The following is a 12,168-nucleotide window of genomic DNA, read 5'->3' on the forward strand; positions in this document are numbered from 1 at the left end:
ATAGCAAAAGATCATTTCAAATAACTGGTGGATAATATGAACACCCTACCAATAATATGAGGACTATTTTAGCAAAGCATTTCATTTTAGAGAGACCTGAAGAAATATTCCAGCTTGTGTGAACTTGCAATTTAATAGATACTCCGTTATAATTTGGTAGAAACTAAAAGATAATATAAAAATTATTTTAGCACAACAAAGATAATATAATCTCAATTTTATAATAGCCATTTCATTAATTGAGAGTTGGACATACTTTACGAAACAATCTAGCTGTTGAACTTGAAATTTAACAAATAATCCATAATCAACCGGTAGAAAATATGAACAACCTACACAACCAAAAGAAAATATAAAAAATATTTTAACATAGCCTTTTCATTTTATAACTGTTGAACTTGCAGTTTAATAGATATTCCATAATCAACTGGTAGAAAATATGAACAACCTACACAACCAAATAAAAATATAAAGAATATTTTAGCAAAGCCTTTTCATTTTATTTAGAATTAAAAGTTAGAAATACTTGAAAAAACAATCTAGAGTAAAAACATGTAAATTAACAGGCAACTTGTGAGCAACTGATGGGTAAAATAGTAATCAAAACGGTGACCGGTGTCCACATCATTGAATACCAAGACCTTTTTTTTTTTTTTTTTTTTAATCTTTTGATAAATGAACACAAACACTCACATGCAAATACACACTCAAAACACTAAAAAAATATATAATATTTTATTTCATCTATCTATAGTGTCTTCCTGCTTGGTAAGTAAGTTCACACAAATATCATGAAGACCATTTTTCTAAGACTATTTGGAGATTCCTGTTTTTATGTAGTTCTGTTAAAAATTAAAATATCACAAAGTAAGACCAACCCAAAAACTTAAACTATAATAGTTTTTTAGACCAACCACATTCTTTTTAATCTCCCTCCTTTTTTGGTTTTAATCTACCTTTGTTTTTACTCTTACTTTGTGTTAAAACCTTCCACTATCAAGCATGTGAATTTCGGTCAAAAATTCATTAAATAACTTATTGCTTTGCAATTGATTGTCCAACGGCTATAATTGCAGTTAACACGTTCCGTTTGAATGAGATCAATAGACAATAAACCCAAAACAATACCAGTTTTGTTTTTTTTGTACTTCGAAATGTATTATGTATATAACCATGTTTTGAAGTTTGGCCTTTGGTAGCAATTATTTCACATAATAGACCTCACAAGAAGACTAAATTACTGAACTTTTTTGAGAATCAACTAAATTATTGAACTTAATGATGTATATAAGGCTACATCCAAGAAATAATTAAATAACCATGTTCTAAGGCATCAAGATGGTTGCTGAAAAATGTTGTAGACACTAATCTCAATGTTGATTTCTTTTTCCTTAGCTCATCGTGCTTAAATAGTAGTGACATGACATAAGAGGCATAGATTTTAAAAAAAAGTCCGCAGTTAATTAAAACTTCTCAATTTGAGGAAAATATTGGACCTACAATAGTTTAGGACGTGCCCATTAGGAAAAAATATCACAAAAGATCCAAATAATTTTCCAAGTGCTATGCACGGGAAAGTTAAATCGTGGTCCCAAAGAGCAACAAAAAGTTGTTTTCAGGCCCCCTAGAAGTGTTCTTACTTTTCCACGGTGCCTTTGATACTCCCAAACCAAAAGTGCAACTTATATAGTCTCACTGTTCTGCTCTATAGTTGTTGTCCAGCAAACCTCAATTTGGCAAGAATATTGTGGGAAAAATAATGAAAGAAGCCAATATAAGTGCATCAACCAACCATAAAAATGGATTTTCAATTCCAAATTTTCAATAAATGATATGCTATTCCAAGTCCAATCAAAGATAAGTTGCAAAACAACAGGGCTATGAACATTTACATTCAAAGTTATTTCCAATCGGTCAGTGGGCACGGTTGCCTAAGGTGGAAGGTACAATTTCACCACAACTAATTGGGTATTAGTCCCACCAATAACCTATTTCATAAATTACAACCTCCCTTAAGCATAAAAATAAGACACTGAAGAGAGAAATGGTAAAAAGGAAAGTATAAAAATAGAAGAACCTAGGAAAAGTCCTACTATGGCTTTGTGCCAACTTGCAAAAGAAAATGCAAATGTATAAACACTATGTTGGGCATTTTTCTTAAGGTTCTATCAGTTTGAAAATACAATGTAAAAGACAATGGCTAACCCAAAAAAATAAACAAAAGTAGTCCCAACTGGCTAAACAGGTATATGCAATTAGACAAAAAGTTATTGTATTTGTGAGTCCAAATAGTGAGTGAATTCCATTGGTTAAGCAAGTCAAGGACAATGTAAGCTTCGGTCTCTCAACAATCAAAGTTCTTTATTCATAATTGAAGGGCTTGGTTTACTCCATCTCAAATTCTCCAGAATTCAACTTTAAGCGGTTTTGGACAATTGTTATGTCCATATTTGCTCGTGATCTTGAATCAACCTGCCTGCACCGATTGGTCTTGGACGACCCACAGCGACCTAAATTCTCGGGCCAATAATAAAGATTCAATTTTGATGTGTGTTTCTCTTCCTTATAATCTCAAAAACTGAGTTGTGTTCAAAACCAAGTAGCAAACCACTACTACCAATCCATATAAACCAAAAGACAAACTACTGGCAGTATTTCTGCAACTTCTATCAGACAATGCACCAATTAAAAACCACAACAACCATAACAATCATCCACACCACACCATGAAAAAGGCCGCAACAAAATGTAAAAAGTGAAACCAAAAACATCAAGCAAAATAACGGAGCACAAAAAGATCTGGGTTTAGAGATACCTCGACCGAATCAGCCAGGTTCCGTAAGTATTTATATACTGTGAGGAGAGAAAGATAGCAAGGAAGGAACTCAGATAAGCGGCCGTTACTGTGAAATTGTAGAGCAGGAAGGTGGGGAGATTTTCAGACTCTTTGGTTGTCCTTGAAACTGTTACTGTGAAACCATAGAGCTGAAGCGTAGCGCTAAACTCTCTGGTTGTCCTCACGTTGTGCTTCTCACGCACAACCCTTCAAGGTTCCACGGTTTCAAATCTTTCCTTTAGATTGAAAAGGCATTGGGTTGGGCTTTACGGTGGAAGTAAATAGATAAAGAGTGGGCTAGGATTTATTACATAGATTTATTATAAGACTGTGATTTATTTTTCTGAAATTTGTAAAAATTGTTTTAAAATTGTAGGTAAAAAAAAATTTTAAAAAAAAAATATTGGACTGACATGGCCACTGACATAGCGCAACGTGAGCGCAGTAACATTAAACGCTACGCTTCAGGTTTTAGTAATATATAGATATAGATATGTACAATATTGTATATATTTATTTAATACACGTTTTACAATGTAAATTTTACATTGATAATATAGTGTAAACTAATAATGGCCCAATATTTAATACACAACTACAGAATAAGGGCACTTAGGGCAGCATCCCTCTTGATTCTTCGTATACCTCCATGAAGAATTTTTCTTAAAAAGCTACTGGTAGAAATTTTAAAATCATCACTCATTCAATTCGAATCACATGAGTGTCTTAACTATTTCTAGAAAAATAAAATAAAACTTACTGATGACGTTGAAAATTGTCACCAATGAGTCACACCGTACTCGCGACTCAAAGCGAACCTGCACACCAAGAACGAACGGAAGAAGACCTTTAGAGAGCACCGGTGTGGTGCCGGCCTAACACTCTCCGAAGGTCAAGTCAGAAGTTGTCGGTTCACTTTTTTGGAGCGCAAGAGGGGGTCAATTAATCTTACCTCGATTTCCGAGAATGTCAGTCCTTTTATAGTGGTGGAGAGGTAGCTTTTCTTCTTGACCTCCAGATCTTTCCAATGTGGGACTATAGTGGTGGAGAGTAGGCTTTTTCTTTTGACCTCCAGATCTTTCCAATGTGGGACTATGATACCAATTCTCCAAAATGTGGTGAACAACGATTTCCCTTTCTAGATCTTAGTGTTTTTCTGGGCGATAGAGATTTCGGATCATGGGCCCATACTGCGTCTGTCAGCGATGGGCTTTCACAGCGCATGGGACTATCTTCACAAAGGTCCAACAGTCCCAATCCGTCAGGCCCATTAAGGTAAGCCCAACAGACTCTATATTTTATCATCTTCAGTTGCCCCCTTCACCCCAATGATCCGTCTGTTTTTTGGGTCAAAGGATCAATGGGGTGACGATCCTAACGTAGGGGCACGACGGGTATTTTTATGACGGAAAGGTGTCCGTGAGACCAAGAAAGATTAAACTGATTGACGGATTTATGGAATATAGTATGACGGTTCCAGCGGATCAACCCGTCAAAAGAAGACTCATCAAGTTGACGGTTACATGAAGGGTACAATTTGTTGATGTGCCCTCACAGGTTGTCATCATTTATTGATCCTGCCACGTGTCAATCTCTGAGTGGCCGTTGTATAGGATCGAAGCGTCGCTTCGTCTTCCGTGCATCTCCTATATATATATATAAGGCGCCTTACTTCCATTTTCACATTTTTAACAAGAAATCTACTGTCAGAGAGAAGCCGTCAGCCTTGTCAGAGCACTCCGTCGTGGGCGTGAATCTACCGATTATAACAACCGTCACCCTTAATCCGCCAAGTGTGGTAAGTACTTCAATACATAACCAAGTTACATTTCTGTCCATGCATTGTTGTTAGGCTTACTATACCCGTCAATGATTTCAAACCCGTCAGTCTTAGGTTTTATCGTCAATTGTAGGAAATGTCTAGTGCGTCAAGTAACCAGTCGGTGGTTCGTGACGGGACGGAATACGAGAATGTATACCCGTCCGGTCATAAAGACCAAGAGAGCCCCGGCGAAGATAGGAGTCCGTCCGCCTCCTCTTCGTCCTCTACAGATGAGGATGTGGAGATAGTTGAGATAGATGGTTCTGATGACGACGGGAATCAAGCACTGGAGTCCGTTGTAGGTGCTGATGGACTGAGGAAGTTCATCATGTTGCCAGAGTGGACAGTGCATAAGTTCACATCCGTCATCAGGGAGAAACATTTCAGCACTTTTAGAATTAACTTCCAAATCCCGGACTACGTTTCCATCCGTCTGCCCCATGTGTCGGAGAAGTGTTATTATGAAGGGGTAGAAGGTGTCGGAATATACGAGCAGGCGTTGAAGGCAGGACTTCGGTTCCCGCTCTCTACACTTCATAGGGAACTTTTGCACTACCTAGGGTTGTCTGTCACACAGATATCCCCTAACGCCTGGAGAGTCTTCATAGCCATGGAGATTCTCTATGGTGCATGGTTGAACGGAGAGAGGAGACTGACGGTCCGTGAATTTCTTCACTGCTACCGTCTAGACGAGATTTCTGGGTCAAGGGGGATGTATAGTTTTGCTAGTCGGAGCCCCTTGTTGAAGGTGATCTTTGAGACCCCAGACTCAAATAGAGACTGGAAGAGTCGTTACTTCTTCCTGGAGGGTAACAAATGGATGAACCATCCAGGGGAGACGGAGTACCTGCCCGTTGACACAACCTGGGCAGTGATAAATCAATTGCGTATGCACCCGTCTTAGTTTTGTTCTGCTTTTCATATCCGTCCATTTTTATGTGTATATTCTGATCGTCTTTCTCTGTAGGTAGACAGCGCCCGCAAGTTAGCCTTGAGGAATTCAGTTTCCTTGAAGAGATTTGCAAAAAAACTAAGTCGGAAGAAAGGACTTGGGCCAAGTTAGTGAACCCAAAAACGATACACTGGTATTGTGACGGTCCAGAACCTACTCGTGAGGCCATTGCATACGACGAAAGAATACACAAACGTGAGTCCGTCAACTTTTACTCTTGAATTTAGCTTTTAATTTGAGTAAAAATCTTAATCCGTCCTGTATTTGCAGAAATGGACGACGCGAAGAGAAGGGCGATGATAAAATCACTAGCCGTCGAGCAAAAGAAGACGGGTGAAGTTGTGGTTCCTAAGATGCCGGGGTCGTCGGCTAAGAGGAAGCAGCCGCCAAAGTCTGACCGTCCATACAAGCAGCCGAAGGTTTCATTGGAACCCGTTGTGGGCTTGATGGCTGAGGGTGTTAAGACCGTCACCCAAGCCAAACATGGAACCGGTAAGGGCTTAATGCATGCCCCACCCGTCAACGAGGAGAAGCCCCCTTCCCTTTTCCGTGACGACTTGAAGTATGCCTTGGAGAAACTTTCGTCGATAATTTCCGCAGAGGATTACGAGGATCTGGGGAATCATTCGACGGAGGCAATGGGGGAGACGGGTTTATTCGCCGTTGGACAGGTAAACGTTTTTTTTATATATCCGTCATTGTATGCCCGTCCACTCTTAGTTTTCTATTTAACACTTTAATTTTGCCTATTTCAGTCCTTGGTTATGATGAAGGGCTTGATGGATCGCTGCCTCAACCGTGAAGCGACTCTGGAGCGTGTACGGACAAAGGCTGGGCAGACGGAGGAGGAGCTTAGCCAACTGTATAAGTGGAAGTCCACAATGGAGCAGAAGTTTGAACTGTCTGAGAAGACAAGGAAAGAGTTCGAACAGAGGACGGAAGAAGCTGGGAAGGCCTTGAAGGGAAAGGAAGATGAAGTAAAGGACTTGAAGAAGAAACTCCGTCAGGCCAAGGATGATGCCGTCAACGAGTATCGCGACTCTGAGGCATTGTTGAAGGAGCTGGGAGGATCGTTCCTTCAAGGCTTCGACGATGCACTCCGTCAGATAAAAAAGGCCTACCCAGATCTGGACGTGTCCATGATATCCGTCAGTGATCAAGATCAGACATCTGCTCTGCCCGTCGCCTCAGACAATACGGAGGACCTTTTCGGAGACGAAACAGCTCAGGGTGACGGAGAGTCCGCTGTGCCGACTGAGGTTCCTGTTGCCGACCCCAATAAAGCAGATTAATTTCTTGTAAATTTTGAGGAGGATCCGTCCTCTTATTTATATGTTTTCTGTATTTTGAAGACGGTTTGTTTTAACTCAGCTTTTGCACCGAACAATGTTTTTCTTTCAATATATATGTTTACGCATATTTTTGTTGGTGGTAAAGTATTTGTATCCGTTAAGGATTTTTCTCTCCGTCTATTTGTATGTTAATTTGGACAAACCGGTCTGTTGATCCGTTCACTTTAAAAAGCTTTGCTCACTTCTAATCGGACCCGTCCACTTTATGTATAGGAAATATTATACCGTCCACTTTAAGAATTACTCACCGTTTTGGTGATCCGTCCACTTTGTGGAGGCTATACCGTATATTTTATGGACTTGTAAATTCTCACCGTTTTGGTGATCCGTCCACTTTGTGGCGGCTACACCGTCCAATTTATAAAATTACTCACCGTTTTGGGTGATCCGTCCACTTTGTGGTGGCTGTACCGTCCACTTTATGGACTTGTAGAATTACTCACCGTTTTGGTGATCCGTCCACTTTGTGGAGGCTATACCGTCCAATTTATGGACTTGTAAATTCTATGATCCGTCCACTTTGTGGAGGCTATACCATCCAATTTATGGACTTGTAGAATTACTCACCGTTTTGGTGATCCGTCCACTTTGTGGAGGCTATACCGTCCAATTTATGGACTTGTATAATTCTCACCGTTTTGGTGATCCGTCCACTTTGTGAAGGTTATACCGTCCACTTTATAGACTTATAGACATTATCTCATCCTATGTTGGTTCCGTGTGATCCGTCCACTTGTGGACTTTTAACTAGCATTCGTTAACTTTGAGGACAATTGTAATGACATCCAAGTAGAAGAAGATCATAATTGTATCTAATTATAGAGATGCGTAAAGGAAAAGTGCCTGCCCCCTTGGGCTTAAAAAAGGCACGACAAGATTGTAGCAAGAGAAACACAGTTTAAAGAAAAAACTTATAAATAGTTAATAAAAGCCAAATGGAAAATTGGTTGCCGTTCGCCGTGTTACTATCACTGGTAGTATTTCCTCAAATGCTCAGCATTCCATGGATGCGGTAGCTTCTCCCCCTCTGAGTCTCCAGGTGGTATGTTCCTTTCCTTTTCCATGCCGTGACTCTGTAAGGTCCTTCCCAGTTGGGGCCGAGTTTTCCCTGTGTAGGGTCTCTAGCTGTACCCATGACCCTCCTGAGTACCAGGTCTCCTACTTGGAAGTCTCTGTGTCGGACCCGGGAGTTGTAATGTCTGGCCATGCGATCCTGGTATCTTGCGATCCTTTGCTCCGCCGCCGACCTTACCTCATCTATCAGGTCCAGCTGTAGCCTCATAGATTCGTCGTTCCTGCTTTCGTCATGGTTGTGAACCCTGTAACTTGTGAGGCCAACTTCTGCGGGGATGACCGCCTCACTCCCGTATGTCAGTCGGAATGGCGTCTCTCCTGTCGGAGTCCTCGCCGTTGTCCTGTATGCCCATAGTATGCTCGGTAATTCTTCGGGCCATATTCCCTTTGCCCCCTCGAGCCGAGTCTTGATAATCTTTAGCAGGGATCGGTTCGTGACTTCAACCTGGCCATTGGCCTGAGGATGGGCGGGTGATGAGTAGTGGTTTTTTATTCCTAGCTGTGTGCAGAAATCCCGGAAGTGGCCGTTGTCGAACTGCCTCCCGTTATCCGAGACAAGGACTCTAGGAATACCAAACCTGCATACGATGCACCGCCAAACAAAACTTCTAATGTTCTTTTCTGTAATGGTGGCCAAGGCTTCCGCTTCTACCCATTTTGTGAAGTAGTCAATACCCACTACCAAGAACTTTAGCTGCCTTACCGCCGTTGGGAAAGGTCCCATGATATCCAGTCCCCACTGAGCGAACGGCCATGGAGCCGTCATAGGGGTCATCTCCTCAGCTGGCTGTCCGATAAAATTGCTGAACCTCTGGCATTTGTCGCAGCTTTTAACGTAAGACTCGGCATCCTTCTGCATGGTTGGCCAGTAATACCCAGCCCGTACCAGTTTGTGCACCAACGATCGCGATCCAGAGTGGTTCCCGCATATTCCTTCGTGTACTTCCCTCATTACGTAGTCTGCCTCTTCAACCCCGAGGCATCTTAGGTAAGGGCGGGAGAAACCTCTCTTGTAAAGAATGTCTTTTATCAGGACGAATCTTGCCGCTTGGACTTTCAGCTTCCTCGCTGCCTCCTTCTCTTGTGGCAGTAACCCGTCCTTCAAGTATGAAGTTATCTGGGTGGTCCAGTTTCTTTCAGAGCGTATCTCCTGCATATTGTCGGGGTCTATTAGTGGAAAGAGTTGAACAAAGGAGAGTACATTACCCGGTGTCGTCACATGTTCTGCTGAGGCGGCTTTGGCTAGCCAATCGGCGAGATCATTTTCTCCCCTGGGGATTTGGACGACCGTCGCTTTTAGCCCGTTGACTCTTACCCTCACTTGATCAAGATATCTCTTCAACCTTTCCCCCTTGCATTCGTAGTCTCCGTTTACTTGATTGGTCACGACCTGAGAGTCGCAATGGACGACCACACTTTCAGCTCCGGCGGCTTTGGCTAGGTCTAGTCCTGCCGCCACCGCTTCGTATTCTGCTTCATTGTTGGTAATGGGGAAGTCGAGACGGACCATACATTCGATCTTGTCTCCTTCGGGTGACAGCAACACTATGCCGGCCCCTCCAATTCGCCGATTGGATGACCCGTCGGTGTAGATGCTCCACTTGGGGGGTTCTTCTGCCCCCTTGTCCTCGTCACGCGTAAACTCTACTATGAAGTCGGCTACAGCTTGTCCTTTAATGGCCACACGCGGACGGTACTTGATATCAAACTCGCTCAATTCTATTGCCCACAGCGTCAGTCGACCTGCGGCTTCAGGATTACTCAGTGCCCTTCGCAAGGGCTTGTCGGTCATTACGTTCACGGTATGGGCTTGGAAGTAGGGTTTGAGCTTGCGAGCTGCCGTGACCAATGCGAATGCCAGTTTCTCCATAGGTTGGTATCTTTCTTCGGCACCGCGGAGCGCCCGGCTGGCGTAGTATACAGGCTTCTGTGCATTATCCTCTTCTCTAATTAAGGCCGCGCTGACGGCGACAGAGGAGACAGCCAAGTAGAGGAAGAGTTCATCACCGGGCTGCGAGGGACTCAATAGTGGTGGTGAAGATAGGTATGCCTTTAATTCCTCGAACGCTCGCTGACACTCGTCCGTCCACTCGAAGGATTTCTTTAATGTGCGAAAGAATGGCAAGCACTTGTCCGTGGCTCTCGACACGAATCTATTTAATGCCGCTATCTTGCCGTTAAGGCTTTGTATCTCCTTCACATTTCGCGGGGGGGCCATCTCTACTATGGCTCGGATTTTGTCCGGGTTAGCCTCAATCCCCCTCTGGGATACCATGAACCCTAGGAATTTGCCTGCCGTTACGTCGAATGCGCACTTCCCCGGATTGAGTTTCATGTTGTAGGATCGAAGCGTACCGAACGTTTCCTTAAGATCTTCCAGATGGTCTTCCTCCTTCCGGCTCTTCACCAGCATGTCGTCGACATAGACTTGAACATTCCTCCCGATTTGCTGCTCGAACATCTTGTTCATTAGCCTTTGGTATGTTGCCCCTGCATTCTTCAGGCCGAACGACATTACTTTGTAACAGAATAGTCCTTGACTGGTTACGAACGAAGTCTTTTCCTGATCGGCCTCGTGCATGCGGATCTGGTTATAACCCGAGAAAGCGTCCATGAAGCTTAATAATTGGTGTTGAGCCGACAGGAGAGACGTCATTCCGACTGACATACGGGAGTGAGGCGGTCATCCCCGCAGAAGTTGGCCTCACAAGTTACAGGGTTCACAACCATGACGAAGGCAGGAACGACGAATCCATGAGGCTACAGCTGGACCTAATAGATGAGGTAAGGTCAGCGGCGGAGCAAAGGATCGTAAGATACCAGGATCGCATGGCCAGACATTACAACTCCCGGGTCCGACACAGAGACTACTAGGACGTCGACTCTTGGAAGGGGATAGCTATCTTTAGGGCACGCTTTGTTAAGATCGGTGAAATCCACGCACATCCGCCACTTGCCGCTCGCTTTCTTCACCATTACCACATTCGCCAGCCAATCGGGATAGTAGACTTCCCTGATGAAGCTTGCCTCTTGGAGTTTGCGGACCTCTTCCGCTATTGCTTGGTCTCGTTCCGGTGCGAACACTCTCTTCTTTTGTCGGACGGGTGGAAATGAGGGCAATACATTCAATTTGTGTACCATGACCGAGGGATCGATTCCCGGCATATCGTCATGGCTCCAGGCGAACACATCCTTATTGCTCCTCAAGAAAGCTACGAGTTCTTGACGGATTGCGGGTTTGGCAAGCGTCCCGATCTTGGTTGTTCTGTCCGGATTGGAACTGTCAAGAGTTATCTCCTCCAGCTTCTCTGTGGGTTCCGCCACCGTTCGGTGCTCTTCTATGTTCAAAGCCTGGATTTGGTCTTGCATCTCCATCATAGCTATGTAGCATTCTCGTGCGGCAACTTGACTTCCGCGTAGCTCTCCTACCCCATACTCCGTTGGGAACCTGATCATTAGGTGGTAAGTTGACGTTGCCGCCTTCCACGAGTTGAGCGTAGGCCGTCCAAGAATAGCATCTCCATCATAGCTATGTAGCATTCTCGTGCGGCAACTTGACTTCCGCGTAGCTCTCCTACCCCATACTCCGTTGGGAACCTGATCATTAGGTGGTAAGTTGACGTTGCCGCCTTCCACGAGTTGAGCGTAGGCCGTCCAAGAATAGCATTGTAAGCGGACGAGCAATCGACCACCAAGAATGTCACGTTCCTGGTTATCTGCTGGGGGTAATCTCCTACTGTCACCGGTAATGTTACCGAGCCCAAAGGGAATACCCTACTCCCTCCGAAACCAACGAGCGGGGCGTCTGTCGGTATTAGCAGCTCCCTGTCAATCCTCATTTACTGGAATGCTGGATAGTACAAGATGTCGGCCGAGCTGCCGTTGTCGATCAACACTCGGTGCACGTTGTAGTCTCCTGTCTGCATGCTGACGACGAGGGCATCGTCGTGTGGATGGTGTAGGCGCCGTGCATCCTCTTCCGTGAACCCAACAATAGGGCCTTCTTTGTCTGCTATCCTTGGCACTCTGCCCGTCAACTGGACATTCTGTACCATCCGAAGGTATGTTTTGCGAGCCTTCTTTGACGATCCGGTCGCAGTAGTTCCTCCGATTATCATTCTTATGTCTCCTA

Source organism: Quercus lobata, chromosome 3 (genome assembly GCF_001633185.2).
Source record: "Quercus lobata isolate SW786 chromosome 3, ValleyOak3.0 Primary Assembly, whole genome shotgun sequence".
NCBI lineage: Eukaryota > Viridiplantae > Streptophyta > Magnoliopsida > Fagales > Fagaceae > Quercus > Quercus lobata.